This window comes from Enoplosus armatus, chromosome 1 (assembly GCF_043641665.1).
Source record: "Enoplosus armatus isolate fEnoArm2 chromosome 1, fEnoArm2.hap1, whole genome shotgun sequence".
NCBI classification, from domain to species: Eukaryota; Metazoa; Chordata; class Actinopteri; order Centrarchiformes; family Enoplosidae; genus Enoplosus; species Enoplosus armatus.
In genome coordinates this window covers 13093572-13112636 of record NC_092180.1, presented here as the reverse complement: position 1 = coordinate 13112636, position 19065 = coordinate 13093572, and the positions used below count along the sequence as shown (strand labels likewise).

The following is a 19065-nucleotide window of genomic DNA, read 5'->3' as shown; positions in this document are numbered from 1 at the left end:
ACTGCATTGATATTCATAAAAAGAACATTGTCAGAACTGTCACAGCATCCTCTCGTGATAAAACTGACTCTGCATTCCTAATGGATAGGTGCATCACTGCACAGCCTCTTAGCTATCTTCCTACAAGGTGCATGTGTTCATCCATGTGAAGTGCCTACTTATGCTGCAGTTCAGGGCTTTAAGGGAATTTATGGTGAGACAGCTTGTCCTGTATTCTGCAACAACTCTGCAGCACAGATGTCAGTCGGAGACGACGGCTTTGTCTTCAGAATAACACAATAAATCACTCTCAGCTGCCATTAAAAAGGTAAAAAAAAAGAAAAAAAAGAATGCAAAGATGCAAAACAAAAGTGAAGAAACTTATAGTCAACAATAATCCTCCTAGTCATCAATCATAAGGCTATTTAACAAAAGAGCAGACCAAGACAAGGGCCCTCACCACATCTATGGTCTAAGCATTGTGCAGCAGAACAGCTTACATCTGTGAGTCAGTGTCATTCACTAGACTAAGCATCAATATCTAAGTAGCCACGTGAACCTTCTAGATGCTGTCATCAATCTTATCACAAACAGATATAACCCATAGAGCACGTGTATCAAAACAAAGATGACATACCTGCAGGTTCTCAATGCAAGTCCCATGCAGCAGCAGTCATCATTTGCTAGACTAACTCCAAGCATCTTTGTCTACAAGCTCAAAAGAGTTTTCTGCTCCCCGAGGTTTTACAGTACTAAATGAAAGATCTGCAGCATGACTCTGTGTGATTCAGCTAAAGTTAGGCAATCTGCCATACTACATACACATTCCCCAGAGCACACACAAAGACACACACACAGACACAAATTGCATATGTTCGTTTTTCAGATTATCTGTCTGATCTCTGATCCCCATAATCCTGCAACATCAAAAATAAATCACAGAAAAACTCAAATGGTAACAGACAGGCATGGGGAATCTTTGAGATGGCTACTCTAAATATGTTTGAACAAAAAGACCATACGACTAGATCAGAGACAGAAATTCCCGTTCACCTTTTGCTTTTATTACAAAAACAAAAATCCAGTGCTACATCTGAGTGAATAATGAAATGACTAATCCAGCACAGCTCTTGTAGTATGCTCGGCTGGACAACAACAGAATATAGTAATTAATGGAACTGGTGTTCACTCTATAAAACAAGGGTTGGTATGTAAGTAGGTAGGGAGATGTGTGCAATGGCACAAGGAGGTGTTGAAGCTGCAGTTAAGTTGTCTAATGAGGGATAGCACACAGATGAACATGGCAGCTTATTTTGTTGTTGTGGATCAATATTTGCAGTTTTTGCACATCATTAACATGCTCTTGGGAAAACCCCTCTGTAAGAGCTGGATGTCAGGGTAATTATGCACAGTAAGCTCAAGCACAACTGTTGTCTTCTATCTCTTCTTTAGATATAATAAAATATCATTATATAATAAATATGATATAATAATAGATAGGATAAGTCCATTCCAAGACCTGGAAGTATGTTAAGATACAGTATCTTCATGCTGTCGTCCCTTTAGCCATATGCTCTTCATAATGTAGAAAAACAAAACATGACAGACGTAGTTGAATTTCGTTGTATTAAGGATTACATGATCTGAATTAGGGTAATCCCTGTTTTCCAATACCATTTCATGAAAGCCATGTCACTTGCCTGTGCTTTTGTACAAAAGCAGAGGGGCAGATAAACAGCCACTGGATCCTCTAACAATCGGATTCAGCTAACCATCGTGCTGTGAAACATGTCTCAATCCCTTACACAATCATGTCAGAGGCATTATTATGTCATCCCACCACTAAATACCCTCCTCCTACCTCCAACCCTCATCCGCCACACACACACACACACATATAAAAAGATTTGTTTTAACATTGGGGAGCTTTTGTCAGCAAGATGACAGTGGAGGAATATATCAACTGCTGCTGTGCTGTAAAGAATACTAAGAGACAAATCTATTGTTCAGACCCTTGATTACATTACATAATTCTTTTGGATTTGGTACAGTGGTAAATGATAAAGTCATCACATTTAAGCAAAAATACAATAACTACTCTGTGAGAGAAACTTGATTAGTCTGGTAAATTTTGCTGCAGAGAATCTTGGCCATGAGGGCGTCCAAGCTTGTATAGCGCAGCACACTTTACTGCAGCAGGCCTGTCAGTGTTTGCTTCAGTGTGTACAGTGGATCTATAATATGTGACTTCTCATCAAGATTGGCAAATATTTTCTCCTCCACTCACAATCCCTTCTTTGCAGGACATGCAGACTGAGTTAGCTCTGTGAGTGAGTGAGTGTGTGAGTGTGTGTGTGTGTGTGTGTGTGATATCTGTTCTCTGCTGGGAGCTAACTGTGTCCAGACTGGCTCCAGGCTTGGAGGGACCTCTCTCCTGCAGTTCTCATTACAGAATCTGAGCAGACACACACCGCAGTGCAAAAGCAGCCACTGAACACACTCCCACTGGGGAGCTACATTACAGTGATACACAGGGTTAAGACAACACAGCTACTCCATGACTGCAATGCTCAGTGGCAATGAACAACAAGCAGGAACCACACACGGAAACCCCAGTGGCCCAGAAAACACACATCTAATAGGATGCAAACTGACTTTTTTAATGTCATTGTTATAGTATGCAGTATAATAACACTGTAGATGGTTTCACACCTGTTCTGCATAAACACGCTGTACACAAAGCTATCAAAGTACTGCAGGTTTCTCTCACAGTCTGTTCCCTCTAAATTGTTTATTTATTCTCTGGTAGTCCCCTACTTAGATAACAAGAGCATCATTTTTCAATACAGAAGTGACATAAAGTAACTGATCACCACATTGCATGATTAGACATCAAATAATGGTTATTTTTACATAATACACAGTGTTGCAAAAATGATAAGAAGAGCTCTAACAATTTGGTTGAAGCCCACTCCCTTCTGTCCCTATTGGTTGCTAAAGCACGCGGTCTATCACATTATCATTTTATCGAGGAAATTAAACAGATGGATTAAATGAATTAGGTGAGGTTCCACTTGGCTGGCAGAGGGTAACTGAATTTAGAGGCTATTTTTAGATCTCTGTATCGTGCCTGAGTGTGTGGGGAAAGCTTGTAGAGACTTGGGAGGCGTATTAAGTCAGGCGTCAGTGGAGAAAGGTAGGCCACATCTGGTGCACAGCTCTAAAACTTTAACTGGCCAGCAGGACTGAGATTTTACCAGAACCAGCCCCTTCCCTAGAATTTCTATCCCACTCACAGAGGCTGATCTAAATCACAGCCTGGGGAATTTAAAAGGTCACACAGTCTTAATACACAGAGAATGTACTCCCTTTTCAAATACCTCAACCCTCTGTTAGGTATCATTACTGTCTATTCTTAGAAGTCTCCCTGGAAATGTGCAGAATGTCTGTGGTTAAGGAGAGGTCTCCACCTTCCTCTGAAACTCTCTCCCCTCTATCCTGCACCAATTTTAGGTGTGTCATTTTTCAGGCCGAAGTGGTCCGGCCATTCAAAGCTGCACTTAACAAAGACATGACCTCTATATCAGTCAAGCATACAAATGAAGCGCCGTGTCTTTTGGCCACATTTCACCCTGTGGCTGAGGGATAAAAGGGGAAGGATGAGCTGGACTGGGTGCAACTGGGCTGTACTCAACATTACTGGAGCTGACTGGCTGAACTAAACATCAAATCAGATGTTATCCAGCTCCCTGAGTAGAACCAGACCAAGCTAAAGCTGACCATTACATAATCCATTAAAAACAGACCACCACACAAGACTGGACAAACCCACAAGAGGGGCATTGATGTCAGTTCAAAATGAGCATGGTTATACAGTATGTAGATATATATCCTGACATGAAAATAATATTGATTCAAAGCTGACCCAAACTGTCAACCTCTGTTATCTCCTGCCCATACTGAAATTTTGCGGTCTGGTGTTTACAGCCCGCTGCCTCTGTGGCTGAGAGCACAGCAGGAGGGCTGACCGATGAGGGAGCACATGCAGGAATGATAAATAGGCTAAGTAACCTTATCGCAGCGGCTGACATCGAGACCCTGACAGAATGATTATAAGCTTGATATCTTGTGCATGGATCTGTGAATGGTTGAATCTAATCTATGTCACACCCCAATTAAAACTGACAGAATTAACCAAAGAACAGCTTAAAAACTGGGGGTTGCCAATTCATATACCTGGAAATCTGACCATATGTTGTACTTGCAAATCCCCGGATTTCAAACCAGTTTAATGTAAAGCAGGTCATATACAGCATCATACATGTTCAGTTCACTGTGGTGAAATTTCCACATCTATGCTAACATAAGAGCTCGCGGCGGTGTTGCAAACAACATACAACTTCAGCAAAAAGATAACAAAATAGTCCGCCAGTGCGTGGAAAAGTGTAATGTGCAGCAGATGTGGCATTGCATGTGCAAGTCTGCATATATACAGCATGTCTCTGTGGGTCTGTCAGTGTGTGGGCTGGGCCCTCACAGCAGCTGGGCTAAGGATTGAGAAGCAAACCCATGTAAACAAGTACATTCCTTTGAAAAGTGTATCTCTGGCTCACTGAGAGGTGGGGAGGACTGCATCAAACCTCCCCTACAGTCTAACCTATAGAGGCATCCCACATTAACCATGTACATAGAACAGCATCATAATCAGCCTGAGAGATCACAGTTCTGCTGACATCAACACAGCAGTCAGTGACCTGTGATCATGAGGCACTGCAGTGAGCATCTCTCTCTCTCTTTCTCCCTTTCTGTCTTCTCATTCCAGTAAAGACTGCTCCATTAGTACACATTGATATACGCACTCCCTACAGGCAATTCAAAGGTTTGCAAAGGCAAAACGGCCAGCTGCCTTCTCTGCCACCAACCGGGCGATAGACACTTTTCGGCATGCATGTAAATTCTCCTGCCTGCACATATACTTTGTACAAACACTTAACGACATGCAATCCGAGGCACTTTGTCTCCGGCAGCTGCTGGAAAGCTTTAGCAGACACACCTCCTGAGTAGCTACGTAGCAGTACAATCCCACATATGTTTCGGGAGAGGGGCTGGGATACACACCTGTGAGTCGCACGATACACTGGCTGCCTCTTGTAAGGGACGTGTAAGGTAGGCTGTCCTGGTTGGCCCAACATGTTAGCTGCAGTTCTGATTTGCTGTGCTGTGCTGTGCTCTGCTCTTCTCAGTGGTGCCTGTGTGTGTGTGTGTGTGTGTGTGTGTGTGATACTCCTCTCAGCTGGTAGTGCTGCTGTTGCTGACGTCCTCTGCTGTGCACCGAGGCGTCAATTCATTCAAAACATCTTCTTTCCCGCTTCTGCTGTGTTGGGCTGCTGAGGTGGAGCTAAAAATACATGCAATCACTGAACTGTCCCCTGTCTCCGCGGGCATTAGGCTTGTGATGGGTATTATTAAAGCCAGCCAACCTCACCAATACATCATGTAAGAGGCCCCAGAGCACCAAGTAAAACCACATGTACAAAGCATTAGCCATAACCCATATAATCAAATTCTCTTCTCTCACATTCCCTCCCTGTAGTGGTACTCTCTCTCCTCACCTCTCCTCTGCTCTCTGCTAATGTATGCGTTCCTCAGCAGAGCTCTGCCGTCAGAGCACTTCCCTGAACTGGACGCCCTCTCTGCTCCATTCCCTCTGCAGTCATGCAGGCAATGCACAGCATGCAGAGCGAGCAAGAAGAGGCAAGAAGGGAATGAGGAGGAAGAAGGAGGAAGGAAGGAAGTAAGGAAAAAAAGAGAAAGAGATGAGGAAGGGACAGAGTGAAAGTGAGAGAAAGTCGTAATTACAATATGTGCTGATCTTTCCACTCTTTCCACAAAACATTGCATTGTGGGACAACAGCATGCAATAACAACATCGTAGCGTAATTTTTTTACGTCATTTTACTATGCAGAATGACTGTGAACAGCTTAAACATGAAATGCTGTAACAACAGCCAGAGCACATGAAGGGGGGAGAGTGTGAGTTGGGGAGACATCATTCACGATATGAGAAATGGAAGTGAAGACTGGGCTATGACCTAACAACTGAAGAGACTGATGACTATGCCATACTACAAATGCCTTCTATCAGCTAATAAAGAGATTGGGGGGGCAGGTGAAAAATGTTTTCTGCACCAGCTAAGGACATAGGAAGTCAACTCACAGATTAAACTGACAGTACCTGCACACACACACACACAAACATGTAGGTAATGCATCCAGCTGCTGTTGCCCTCATCCCCTGAGTATCATCCTCTGTTGCTCTTTCTCATCCATCTACACTGTCCTTCACATCTCGTTAGCATACCCCAGGAGTCGAAGGCACTCGCACTGCAGGTAAAGACCTCTTCAATGGTGCGGAGATGATACCAGTTTGATAGATCTCTGGGTCTAACCACCAACAAGGGTCATTTGAATTGTGCTTTAGCTCTCTGCCCCCTCTCGCAGTAATTCATTCCACTGCATGGAAAAAATTACTACATACACGCCATTAAATGTGAAACAGGCTAAACACTGGCACACAACTGCACTGCTAGAAAGCAGAACAGTTCCAAAGTGCAGTAAAGACCCACCCTCAGTCGGTGGTGTAAAGTAACAAGGTACATTTATTGTACTATATTGTACACAAGTACAACTTTAAGATACTATGCTCCTTTATACATTTCAGAGGGAAATATTTAACTTTTTCCTCCACCACAGTTATTGGACAGATATACTGTAGTTACAAGTTACGTTGCAGGTTTTGTTTTACAAAATGTGATCAGTTTATAAAATATGATGCATTGTTGTAGATTAAATTACCCAACAATATATACAGTAGTATAACAGTGATAGAGTAATAATCCAATAACATGTATAGAATTATAAAAATGGAGAAAGTCACTCTGAGTGCACAATGAGTACTTTTACTTTTGATACGTTCATTTTTTCATTTTTATTTCATTTAAAGTATATTTTTCTCTTCAAAATTAATAATAAATACGATTTTGAACGCAGGACATTCACTTGTATTTTAACATTGTAATATTTCTACATTTACTTAAGTAAAAGATCAGAATACTTATTGCCCGCAACCAATATAAAAAACTGCATGACCACTACTGACATGAAAAAATATTCTGAATGGAAAGTGCCTTTTATCATGACTCTTTGATCACAAAGCAATGAAACATTTGAATGCATATAATGAAAGTGCAAACACACATAATGAATAAAACAGCATTTAAACAAAAGAGAGAACAATGTGATGAAAGAATGAAAAGTAGAATAGATTTTTTTAGTTTTTAAAATATAAAAACTGAATCTGAAGATTTTTTCCAAGACATCAATGTCTGACGTTGTCTAAATATACATTTACATTAGATTCATCCTCCTCTTCTCAGCACACTCCCAGTATGTGTCTGATAGCTACATCGCTACTCACGTTAGTGGTCAGATGTGGAAAGCAGTAAGTCCCATTCAAAAGTCTCAAATGTCCAAATCTGTCCTGATCCTGAAGACGACAATAGGGAGTGACCTTTTCTGTTCTCTTTACGTATTATAAGCCTGTTTCCTGTGTGCACTGTGCCAGGTGGGTGAGCTAGAAAGGGCAGAAAGAGCTGTGTCAGATAGGAGTATAACTGCTGTTTCAGCCCTCTCTCTTTACTCTCGATCACTCAGTAACACTGCCAGCACTTACAGTATGTAGCTCTTCTTAGCCTCTCCAGGGAGGAATAAAATGATAACGCTCCATTGTTCAGTCTCTATACAGAAGATGAAGAAGGAGGAAAGGGGAAGGGCCCGACTTGCAACGAAACTCTGAAGCCAACACTCTTTCTGGTGACCACAGATGAGCAGTAATCACCTCACTGTGTTGTCCAGTCAACGTAAAGCGCTGACCTTGGTCTCTGACTGCAACCAGAGCCTTCCATCTCACCCCGAGTCCTCTTTATCAGATCACATCCCAGTCTACCAGGGAGAAAGAAAGCGATGGAGGATGGAGGGCAGACTATAGCTGAGTGGCTGGCTCAGGCTGCTGCAGTGTCGGCTCAATAATTCACAGACAGACATATAGATAAGAGCAAAGGGCTGGATGAGGGTGGTTTAGGTCGATATGTACGATGCACGGCCAGGTCAACATTCATACCTCACTCTATCACTTACTTCCACTGTTGCCCTCCTGGTTGTATAACAAAATTAAGTTACAATAGCACTGTAAAAGGCTTTGCAAATATAGGTATTGACACAACTAAAATGACTCAGAAAGGCATAAAATAATGTTGAGTAAGTATGTAATACAGAACTGGTGCAAAAAATGTAATGTAATACAGGAAAAGGCCCATATGACTGAGAAATGATTAATAAATCAATATATTGTGGGACGGTAAGACATTTATAACTCAAGCCTGAGTTAAACTTTAATAAACATAATTTCTTTTCAACCTGGCAGGTAGTACACACAGGCCTCCTCAGTAAGAAAGGCTTGAGTACCAAAAACACTTGGTGCATTATCTGTCTTGACAAAAAAATAAGACAGAAACAAATGTGAAATCGCATCAAACTGTCAAATAGACAAAGACTCAACAGCAATATCTAGTGGCTACCTACAGAACAACACTTAAATGCACATACACAGGTGTCAATGATGCACTGACAGATAAGGGTGTACATCACCACTGGATCAACCTGTTCTTTCAGTGATTTGAAAACTTCCAATTACAAAATATGCTGTCAAAATAAGCACTACATCTTTGCTGCACAATCCAAGCTTTATCTCACTTAGCAAATTACAGACAACGGATACTTGGAGGTGAAAAATGATCACATCTTTAAAGATCAAAGACATCACAAAGATTTAGAACCAGCGTATGAATAAGGAATTAGCCTTGCATCTCTGCACCAAAGCAAATTAAATTGGATTGGTTTGTGAGAACTCACACAGCTGTGTGGTCAATGTGTTCAATAAATGCTGCAGTGAGTAAAACCACCAGATCTGCTCTCACTAGCATTGGCCAGACGGGCCTTTTCATTCATATCTTTCACTCTCAATATTCCATTAAGGGGAACAGCAATATTCAATCAAGTAATCCACTATGAGAAACATTTTTATACACGGCATACACTCAATCTGCTGCTGAACATAAGCTTATTGAAGTGTTGGGTTATTCAGACCTCAAACAATATACCTTAAGGAATATGTGTAGAATAAAACACTGCAAAGCACCTCCATTGCTACAAATCCTATGATCACTCATTAAATGTCAGATAAAGTAAATCTGTACAAATCCAGCTTTGTTGGACAAAAAAAAGTTGATTATAGAGGAGAACTTGCTGACTGTCTACTATAACAGAACAATCTGTTAAATTCAAGGTTTCTTATGTTCATGTAAACACTGTTAGAATGCACTGTATTCACTAATATGTCATACTCTAATTGAGCATTTGCTTAAAGCAGCATTAATGCTTCTTTGGACACTGAAAAAACAACACTGACATATTATCACCTTGTTTTTGTGCTGAACTTGTTAGCGAACAGTTGCCTATTTAGAAGTTTCAGCAGACACGAAGAAACATTAGCAGTCATTTGGAGTCGTGTTTCTGGCCACCTGCTGAATTTAAATCCAACTTTCACTCACTTTGTAGCTATTTTTGGTCATCACCAACTCCTAAGGGAAATACTCTACTCTTTAGCTGCTCAATCTGCCACTATGTTCACCAGCTTGTTGCTAACTTTCTCTGCCTTTGGGTGGTGGGCAGGTGGTGTACAGTGGGTTTATCAGAGCTTGTTTGCTGAAAACAGCTGCCTGCTAAAGCTGAAAACAACACTGATGAAAGTAATGAGATTGAATCAAAACAGTAAAACCAATACAATGACAATGAAAAAACACTTATTAGAGCTGAGAAGACCGGGTGATATTCTCTGTGGGTTTGTCACTATGAGTGACACCTTTCACATTACAACTTTTCATTAGATCCACTGTTAATATAAAAATATTGATTAGTGCAGCTTTAACAATGTTGTTTATACTGTAAAACAGTAATTCAGATGGAAAAGGTTTCATAGATTCTGCTCTACGTGTAGCTTGTATGTGATAGCAAGTAATCAGCAGCAGTTTCCTCGTAGAACTTCATCTTAACTTTCACCAGATGGATATCTTCACTGAACATAACCGCTTTTTATCTAAATGCAAATGTTCTATGCTTGCAGAAAATCAATGCCATTAGACTTTCGCGTATTAGACTGTCTACTGGTGATGTGAGCTTCTCACATTTAAATTACTTATTGTCTTGTTCATCACTTTTTCACCAAACACAGGAATCTTTTGGACAAAATAAAAATGAGTAGTTCAAGAAGAAAGTTCGGTCTCAGATATGCTCTCTGGAAATACTTTCTCTTTTTATACAACATCCGTCTTCCACCTCTGTGGCTGCTAACTAATCACTTCGCTTCTCACCCGTCTGGAGAGATGAGAACAGCGTGGGACCTGCTTCTCTCTGCAGTGGCTCCAGTCGCACTCAGACTCTGACAGAATGCGGCAGAAAGAACTGTCATCTGAATTCAATCAGAGGGAGGGTACACAAACTCTTTCTTTCCTCCAGAGGAGCAGATTCAATTACTCAGGTAGTACTTCCTTCTCTAACGACATGAAAACTGATAAATGTCAACAGAAAAAAAAAAGAAAAAAGTCTGTTTTACATTTTTTTCTATATAATAGTAGCGTTTAAATAATAAATGAATAAAAGCTGGTATTTCTTTTACACAAAGCCAAAGACAAAATTTCATTGTGACAATATCATTAAAACAGTATTACCTTGTCTCAATCTGCCTCTCCTCCTTCTCCAAAGTGGACGGCTCCAGCTCAGCAACCGCCTCTGTTTCATGATCAGCCGAGTCAGTCTCCCGACCAAGGGACAGGCAACTACAACAGCAGGTCCCCATCCCGGCTCGGGCATCTCCCCTGCCCTGTATCTGCTCCGACTCCTGCTCCAGCTCTGTTTGGTAAACCAGCTCAGGCTGTCTGGACAGTGAATGACTCATTCTAGATAATGTATATCATCACACAGAGCACACCTCAGGCCCGCAGCTCTTAATGTATTCATTCATTGCAGGTTCAAGTCCAAACAAGGCCTGATGGAAAGCTTCCTTTCTATTCTGCAGCACAAACGTCCACTGTGCCAGACTCTCAATCTACTCTTTGTTTTCATCGTCTTTATTCAGTCTGCCACGTTAACCTCCAACTCTATTTGTAGGCCCCGACGGTACTGTACAGTATGCATTGTTCAACTGTCACAAGCCTCGCAATAAGTCACCATGGACATGATATTGACAACACAGCTCTTTTTTATAAAACACTCTGTCCTCAAGTGAAAGTTCAGGCCGCCTAACAAGCCAGGAGAGAAGATAAATGCACAAACATAATAGCTGGACACAATTTTAAACATGATACGAGGATCTCCTGATAATGACTAAGCATAAATCACACTACACGAGTGAGAGGATTCGCTACCTCACCAACAGCCCATTTGCAATTCCTTAGCCATGAATCCTAATATCAATTTCAGTATCCCTGCATCTGCTGCTAAAGATGGTGTTAGCATGTGCACTGTTGCCATCTTCACATGATTAATGATTCATGCTTCAAGGCAAGGTTATGTGTCTATGCGTGTCTGTTATAGAGAAATGAAGTGTCCGTAATGTTCCATGTTTGTCTGCTCCACCCATCACTTTCTTCTGTAAAACAAAAAGGAAAATCAAGAAATGTTTTGGGCACTATTTTTATTATGGTGCAAAGGAGCACTATATCATGTTGCTATTCTCCTGACCTTGAAATGCATTTAGCCTGTTCATTCAGTATTTTCATTCCCTGCACAGCACACATAGTGCAATGGTGGGAAGAGAAGCGCAACAAGCTGGGAGTTAAATTCAAATGAGGCAGCGCAAGCGAAGATGCCGGTGTTTTGTCAAAAAGTAGGACTGTGATGCTGCAATAACAACGACCAAGGACCAAATGCTGTATGTTTTCAGCTCATGATCACTCATTTGATCATTTCATCAGCAAGATAAAATAAACTGCATGATGATGATGCCTCAATCATACAATAATGCAAATAAGAATGAATACATTCTCCAACCAGCAGGCATTTTTAAGCATAAAGGGAGGAAGTCTGTCTCACTTGACAAAGCATTTCCTGCAACATGGTATATAGGAGTGCGGTGTTTTTTAGTCCCCTGTCATAGTAATAAGGCCCCCAAAGTCAAATTTCTTTATTTTGCAAAGATAAGGAAGGAGTTATCTGATCCATCAGGATATTGCCTGTCAGGAATGACACAACGATTTCACAGTATCTATTTTCAGCTGAAGGTCACTGTCTCAACAAACAGCTTGAGGGATGGAAGAGAAAGGGAAAGACTGAACAGTGTTTACACACAAGCTCACACAGAAGAGTCTGCAGATGTGACGTAAGTGACGAAAATGAATCTGATGATGATGATCAGTGTCCAGGACTTGCCATAATTCATGACAGAGGCCACAAATGTTACACATGTAAATGACATAACATCATTCCTTGTACCATGAACTAAGTGAGTACATTTCAAAATAAAAGAATGTCATCAAATGACAACATGAATCTAAATGAAGCCGGGGGTGATCATGACACCTCAGACAGTGTCAATACAGTCTCAGGCCAAATGTGTGACAATGTAGTTTAGACTATATACTATGCAGTTATATTTTTGAGTTATGACTTAGATACAAGACGCATATTTTATCATTAAAAATGTCATTACATTTAAGTATCAGTAACAGTGTGGTGATGCAAGTTCATGCTAGAAAAATGACAGTTTGTGAATAAATAATTGGAAGAATGCATGACAGCTAGCTAGCCGCTAGCTAACACTCAGTAGATGTTAGTGGGTCAATCAGTGGGTGATATGGGTCACACGTAAACTAATAGCTTGTTTGTCACATCACATATTTTAATTTTCAGATTCGTTTAAAAGACTGACTGATGTGATGCTCAAAAAAGTGCATGTACGTAGGCCTCAAGAGCCCTACTGGTGCCAGCAGACGCACAGAAACCTCCCGGCAGTGCACGCTTTGCAAGCACACAAAAAAAACATTTCACAAAGCGCATGTGCTCCACCTCCAAGGTGAAACACTGAATTGTACAAGTTGGTAGCTGACGTAGCCCTTTCAACTTCATGTCTCTGCTCACATAAGCAAATACATGAAAATTCAAATCATAATGCAGCTTTTTGCTAATTTGAATGTTGACATGCTTATATTGTGCTTATCAGGCATCTCTGTTGTAAATAGAAACCTGTAAGACAAGATCAACAACAATAAAAGACAGTAACAAAAACTTTACAGTCAATGAGCCGATTCAGTATTCAGGATGTATCAGGAAAGTTCCTGTTGCAATGTAAGCAAAAAGGTTTAAGATAATTATTTACCCTAGCAATGCTTTCAAAAATAGTTGGGTTCCTTTGATGCCTTGGTGTCAACAAAAGCTTTGTGGTGTTGTAGAGAAAGTGGATCCTAAGTTACCCTGCAATTCAAAGGTGCATAAAATACACTGAAAGTGATGCTGTCGGAGTCTAAAGACACAGCTTCAAGAAATATGGTTCCTATAGTACTCTGTGGAGCCCTATGGAGGCAGTTCAACAAGCACAGCTGGCCCTTGCGGACAAGAAAACCGTTGGGCAACACGATCTGCAAGGTGTGCCAAAGCAGTTTCTCACAATAACCAGGCACAACAAATAAACTGGGAAAGAGTGAAATTACTTGGGGGAAAAACGTTGAGACTGTGTCATCAAGAGCAGAGTTGAGCCCAAGTATGAGACCAAGACCTATAAATATGTAATTAATATTTGCTCACTGGAGCACACATACAGTAAGAAAGCTGTTGGTGTTATGGGATCTTATTAAGTGAAACATCTGTTCCAACTGGATGAACCTAATGACAGTCTCATCCATACCTTCTTGTCTATAACATCCAAGCACAACTTATTTATGGGCACTCTCTCAGATAGCCCAATAGATTTATAGATATCAGTTTCTATGTTGGTATAGAGGACTGCAGAGAAGATGAACAGCTGCCTCACAGTGTCACCCTCACCTCAGCTTTGCTGAAACAAAAGCTTTTTTACTGATCCTTCTCCTGTCTGCTGCATGAAGCAGGAGGAGCTCTATCTGATTAGTATTCAGTGATGTCTTTTCTATCTTTCTTCATCATTTCCCATGGCACTCGACAAAGATTTCAAAACAATGTCCCTTTACATCCACTTTGTTTTGAGCAAACATGACGTTACTTAGCATATCTAATAGTAGTCAGTCTCATCTACAATACCCAATGGAATTTGAGACTAATGACAGTGAATGGTGTTATACGTCCGGAGGAGGAAGTCTGAAGTCCCATTCTGAGTCTTAATCTGAGCACTGACCATTTCTGAAGCAGTTACTAGTGACTTTCTGCTGCATCTTTGCCTCTTTGAAAAACTATCTGGACTGTCTTCCTGTCTGAGCCCAAAGGAGGACGAGTTGGGAAAACACTTGTCAAGTGATGTCAAACTAAACTCACATCCTAAATCCACTGTGGTCAAGTTGTCTCACACTGAATGGCCCTGCACAAAGAAACCCATTAGTTTTGCCTCACTATAAAACTTTTAAAGTCAATGTCCAGTGTGTCATGTGACACTTTGAAAAAGAGACACAATATTCCCAACTAGCTCAAGTTAAATACTTACTAGTAGATGAGGAATTCTGCATTTATTTTGACAGAGCACAATGGTAACCCTAGAATTACACATAAGTATCTCTCATGTTAAAATAATCTATACAATCTGGAAGGGCAAAGGTCATTTGAAGGACATTAGCGCTCATTTATGCCCCATCTTTTTTGGCAACGAAGTTTTGAACTCAGCAATGAGGTATGGATTTGCTGTGTTTGCAGAAAAAGAAAGCTTCATTAAGACAGCCTTAAGATAAGGGCCTGTAGGGATACTAAACTTCTTTTTTATGCATCGCTTCAAAACTCACAAAACACCTCATGGCTAATTAACTCATGCTACCCTGATCAAAAATAGTCAGCTAGTTATAAAATGCAAGCACAACCAAAAAACACAACACGCAGCAGGAGAATGGGAAGATAAACACAAACTAAATATTGACACATCTGACGAGTAGATAAAGTTGAGACAGAGGCCTTTTTTGGTGTGAAATCTATGTGAGTTTTATATCAAACACTTCTTCCTGGACTGTCCCACAGCATAGTAAGCCCATTGAACAATGTGAACTGTGTCTTCAACAGGACACCATTGTACCTCAGTGGGGTCATTTTTTTCCCTCAGGGAGCTATAGAATTGCACATTTCCTTTGCTCAGTGAGTGCCAGTGATGTGGTGGAGAGTAAATCTAGAAGAACTCAGTTTTCCCAGCTTTTACTTGGTAATTACTTAACACAAGGTCTTATTAAGATATACAAATATGACATAAATTAACCATATTACAATTAGAACAATAGTCACATTTGTTGTCTTTAGTTTTCCACCATGTTCACGTATCTGTAACTAATGCATGTAATCGTTCACATTGTTTTCAGTTGTTCTTCCAGTCATGCTATCTGTCACAAATAGATCTATCTAACTATATGAGGGATGCATTAAGGTCCATGACAGCTGAGGCCTCCAAAACTGTACCTAATTATACAGTATGTCATACACATCTCATTGCCACATTTCAACCTTCTTTGGCTGTCCAATTCCTTACTTAAATTGATATGCATCCATTACACAAGTTTACCTCAATACACAGGCCTGTTTCATCTGTGACATATCATCTTCAGGGATTGAAATGGGATGATTTTGGAAGATGATTTTCAAATTGGGTCACTTCCGTGGAGATTTGCCAGAAGTATGACAGCCAGAAATACTTCAATCTGCTGCCACTGACAACAGACCTCGCCCATTAGTTTTGGTAATCTCCTCCTCCAGTCTACACTGTTTAGTCTATTGACGGGTTAATGTCAGTGTATTAACAGTACTGTAACTAAAGTGAACAAAAACAAAACTAAAGCTTTTTATATCAAAAGCTACATAATTTAAACTATGTTTTATCGGATATAAATCCTTCTCAGTCTGAGCTAAGACACTGAAAAATACTTCAGCCACAATGTTGGAGCATCCAAAATAAAGTACTGCACAAATTAAACAGATCAGTTCAGGTCCGCAGGCCACAGGATGGCCTAGAGCGAGGTGTAAATAAATATGAGTTTTACCACAGCAGCAACGTCTGAACAATCCTTCCTTTGTACTCCATCTTGGCTAAACAACACCATCAACACACAACCAAATCTACTGACCGTTGTCACGGCAGCACCATGTGGACTTATGTCCTGCTTGAGTTTGTTGCTGCATACTTCCTGGACAGCTAAGAGATGAGATTTCTATTAAAGAACATACTTGTTTTGTGTCCACTTCAAGAGAACTTCTCATAAATGTTTAAGTCAAAATTATGAGTTTGAAATGAAATTTCATCATACAACAAGAACCGTGATTTGCACCCTGGAGCAGAAAAATAAACTCACCTAAACTCAGAGCTAATGGGGGTTGTCACTGTAGTATTAATGGAAATTTTAAAATGCTGAGTTGTAGCCAGTTATAAACTAAAAACTAACACTTGTGATGATTTTAATGGTCTGAAATAGGGCCACAGTCCAAGTTGCCCAGACCCTTTCCAATTTTTCTAATGTGGTTTTAAGGATTAATCCCACTGAGCTGAAGCCATCTTCACTGTTAGTCTTTGAGTTTTGCCAGCTAACATTAATAACCAAAGCATATCTTGCACCAACGCTGTATTCCTGGAGAGTAAGCTGTTTTTAACCTTTAATCTACCAAACCACCTCATGTTATTAAGAACAAAGTAGTAATAAATTAACCAGGCCTGTGCATCCACTCTTGGCTTAATTAGCTGAGTGCTGGAGTTAAAAGCCAGGTGAGCTTGACACAAGCAATGCTTCCTATAATTACCCTGTAGACACCTGGGACAAATACAGAAACCTGGCATTATGCAGGTCTGCAGTAAATCAAATAAATCACCAGAGATAAACCTTGCCACAATGAGAAAATGACAGTACTCCATCACCAGAGAATAATTAACATTCGCATCAACATTCATTTCCCCCACTGAGTTGTACACCAATCAGCTGTTTCTCAAAGTAATTATTCATTATATGACTTCATGGTCGCACTGTTTCAAGAAAGAAGAGACCAATCAATCAATGCTGTGTTTTCACAACATTTTTGCTTTTTAGTTGTACCACTATCTATATGTACATTTACACCTGGGTTTACTGATACAGACAACATTAATTCTGTGATCATTATTACAGATTTATCTCAATATATACATATATATGTTACAATTACTTAACAGTACTGTCAAATATTTACATAGTCAAAGTCACATGATACAAGCTCAAATGTATTTTGACTGAACCTCATATTTGTGAACCAAGATATCTTTGAATTAGCAATTTTATACAATGATATCAAAAATAAAATACATAAAAATATAAATAATAAAAATAATCACCCAGCAGTTTAACCTACTCTGGCAAACACACAATGATTTGACTTGATGATTTCACGCACCAAGAGAACATGGAAAGATCTCAACGGTTCTCAAGATAAACTGAAAAGTACAAAAGAGAGCACTCTTGGTGGGTTCCTGTCCACTGTTTGGCTCCAAGAAATTAGCCCTCGAAAAGAAAAAGACGCAAAGCAGGTAGCAAGAGCAAAACAGGATCCTTCCACCAAGCCAACCGGACAACAAGTAGTCGACTGATTTAACATCCTTGACATTTAGGCTACCATATATCACACAACTTCACGGCTGTATTGTTCTCGCTTCTTACAGAGAAAAAGTGTGTGAACGAGGGAAACACAATGACCACCTTTATTCTACACACAATATAAGTGTCAGCCACAACAAATTTGTTAGTTGAAACCATTTTATGTGTCTTTTTTAAAGCCCACATCTTTGAAGTGGCTTTTGAATGCATGGACATCCATTTGTTTGGATGTTTGTAATCTGTTTTTTTAAAACAGCTATTATACTAACTCTTTCTTTAACACTGTTAACACTTATTTCTGTGTACAGGCATTGCTATAATGAAAAAAAGTGTCTGCATTGTTAATTCAGTGCTGCAAACTGGTGTCTGAATGTCGTTGAGCAAAGACCTCTTATTAGTAACTATCAACCTCAGAGAGACTGAAGCTATGGGGATATAAAACTCCTTCTGTCTGGAACAAATGGGGCAAACTAAAAGGGCCAGGACAGGACTACGGGTAGTGGAACTACAAAACCTTAAACGAGCTACGGGAGGAGTCATTGTAATTCACCATGATCCAGCACCAATGAAGAATTTGCCTTCACTTTCTTTTACAGTAGGCTTGTCATTGTTAGCCTGACGTATCTGACTGCTTTCAGCATGATTTGCTGGTTGCTCCTGCGTCTTGGTTACTCTCACAGTAACCATCTGATACGTATTGACAGCCACAGACCAGAATCCGCACAAACATCCACCATGTAAAACACTGCAGATGGAAATGCAAATACAATGCACACAATCCTTGAGTTATCTAGTTAAACATAACCAATGTGTCGGTCTGGTGCCTGTCACTGATTTGAAAATCTGACACAAAAGAAAATACACACTTCACACTGCGTCTGTGACTTTGGAAATCCTGTCCTCTCTGCTTCAATAATGCAATCATGCCATACATCTCTGTCACCACATGGTCACACCCCTCTCCTGCAACCTTTACAGTCTCTCTATCACATACACTCTTTCTCACACTGCCACACACACACACACACACACCACTGTACACCTATCTAATGGAGAGAGTAGAGGTCTTGCATGGAGGATGTGAGGAGAATTTTAATAGCCTTCTTCCTGTCCTGCTAGGCTCTGCCACTTTCCATTCACAATGCAGGCAGAGGTAATGGGTTTCACCTATCCGATGTGACCCCTGTGTGTTAATCCATAT

The 19065-nt window shown here is 40.3% G+C and overlaps 1 protein-coding gene across 1 annotated transcript in view; it reads right to left on the bottom strand.

Annotated features, from left to right (window-relative positions):
* Nucleotides 1–19065, bottom strand: part of plekha7b (pleckstrin homology domain containing, family A member 7b) — a 65792-nt gene that overhangs the window by 46029 nt on the left and 698 nt on the right. The gene's annotated exons all lie outside the window — the stretch shown is intronic.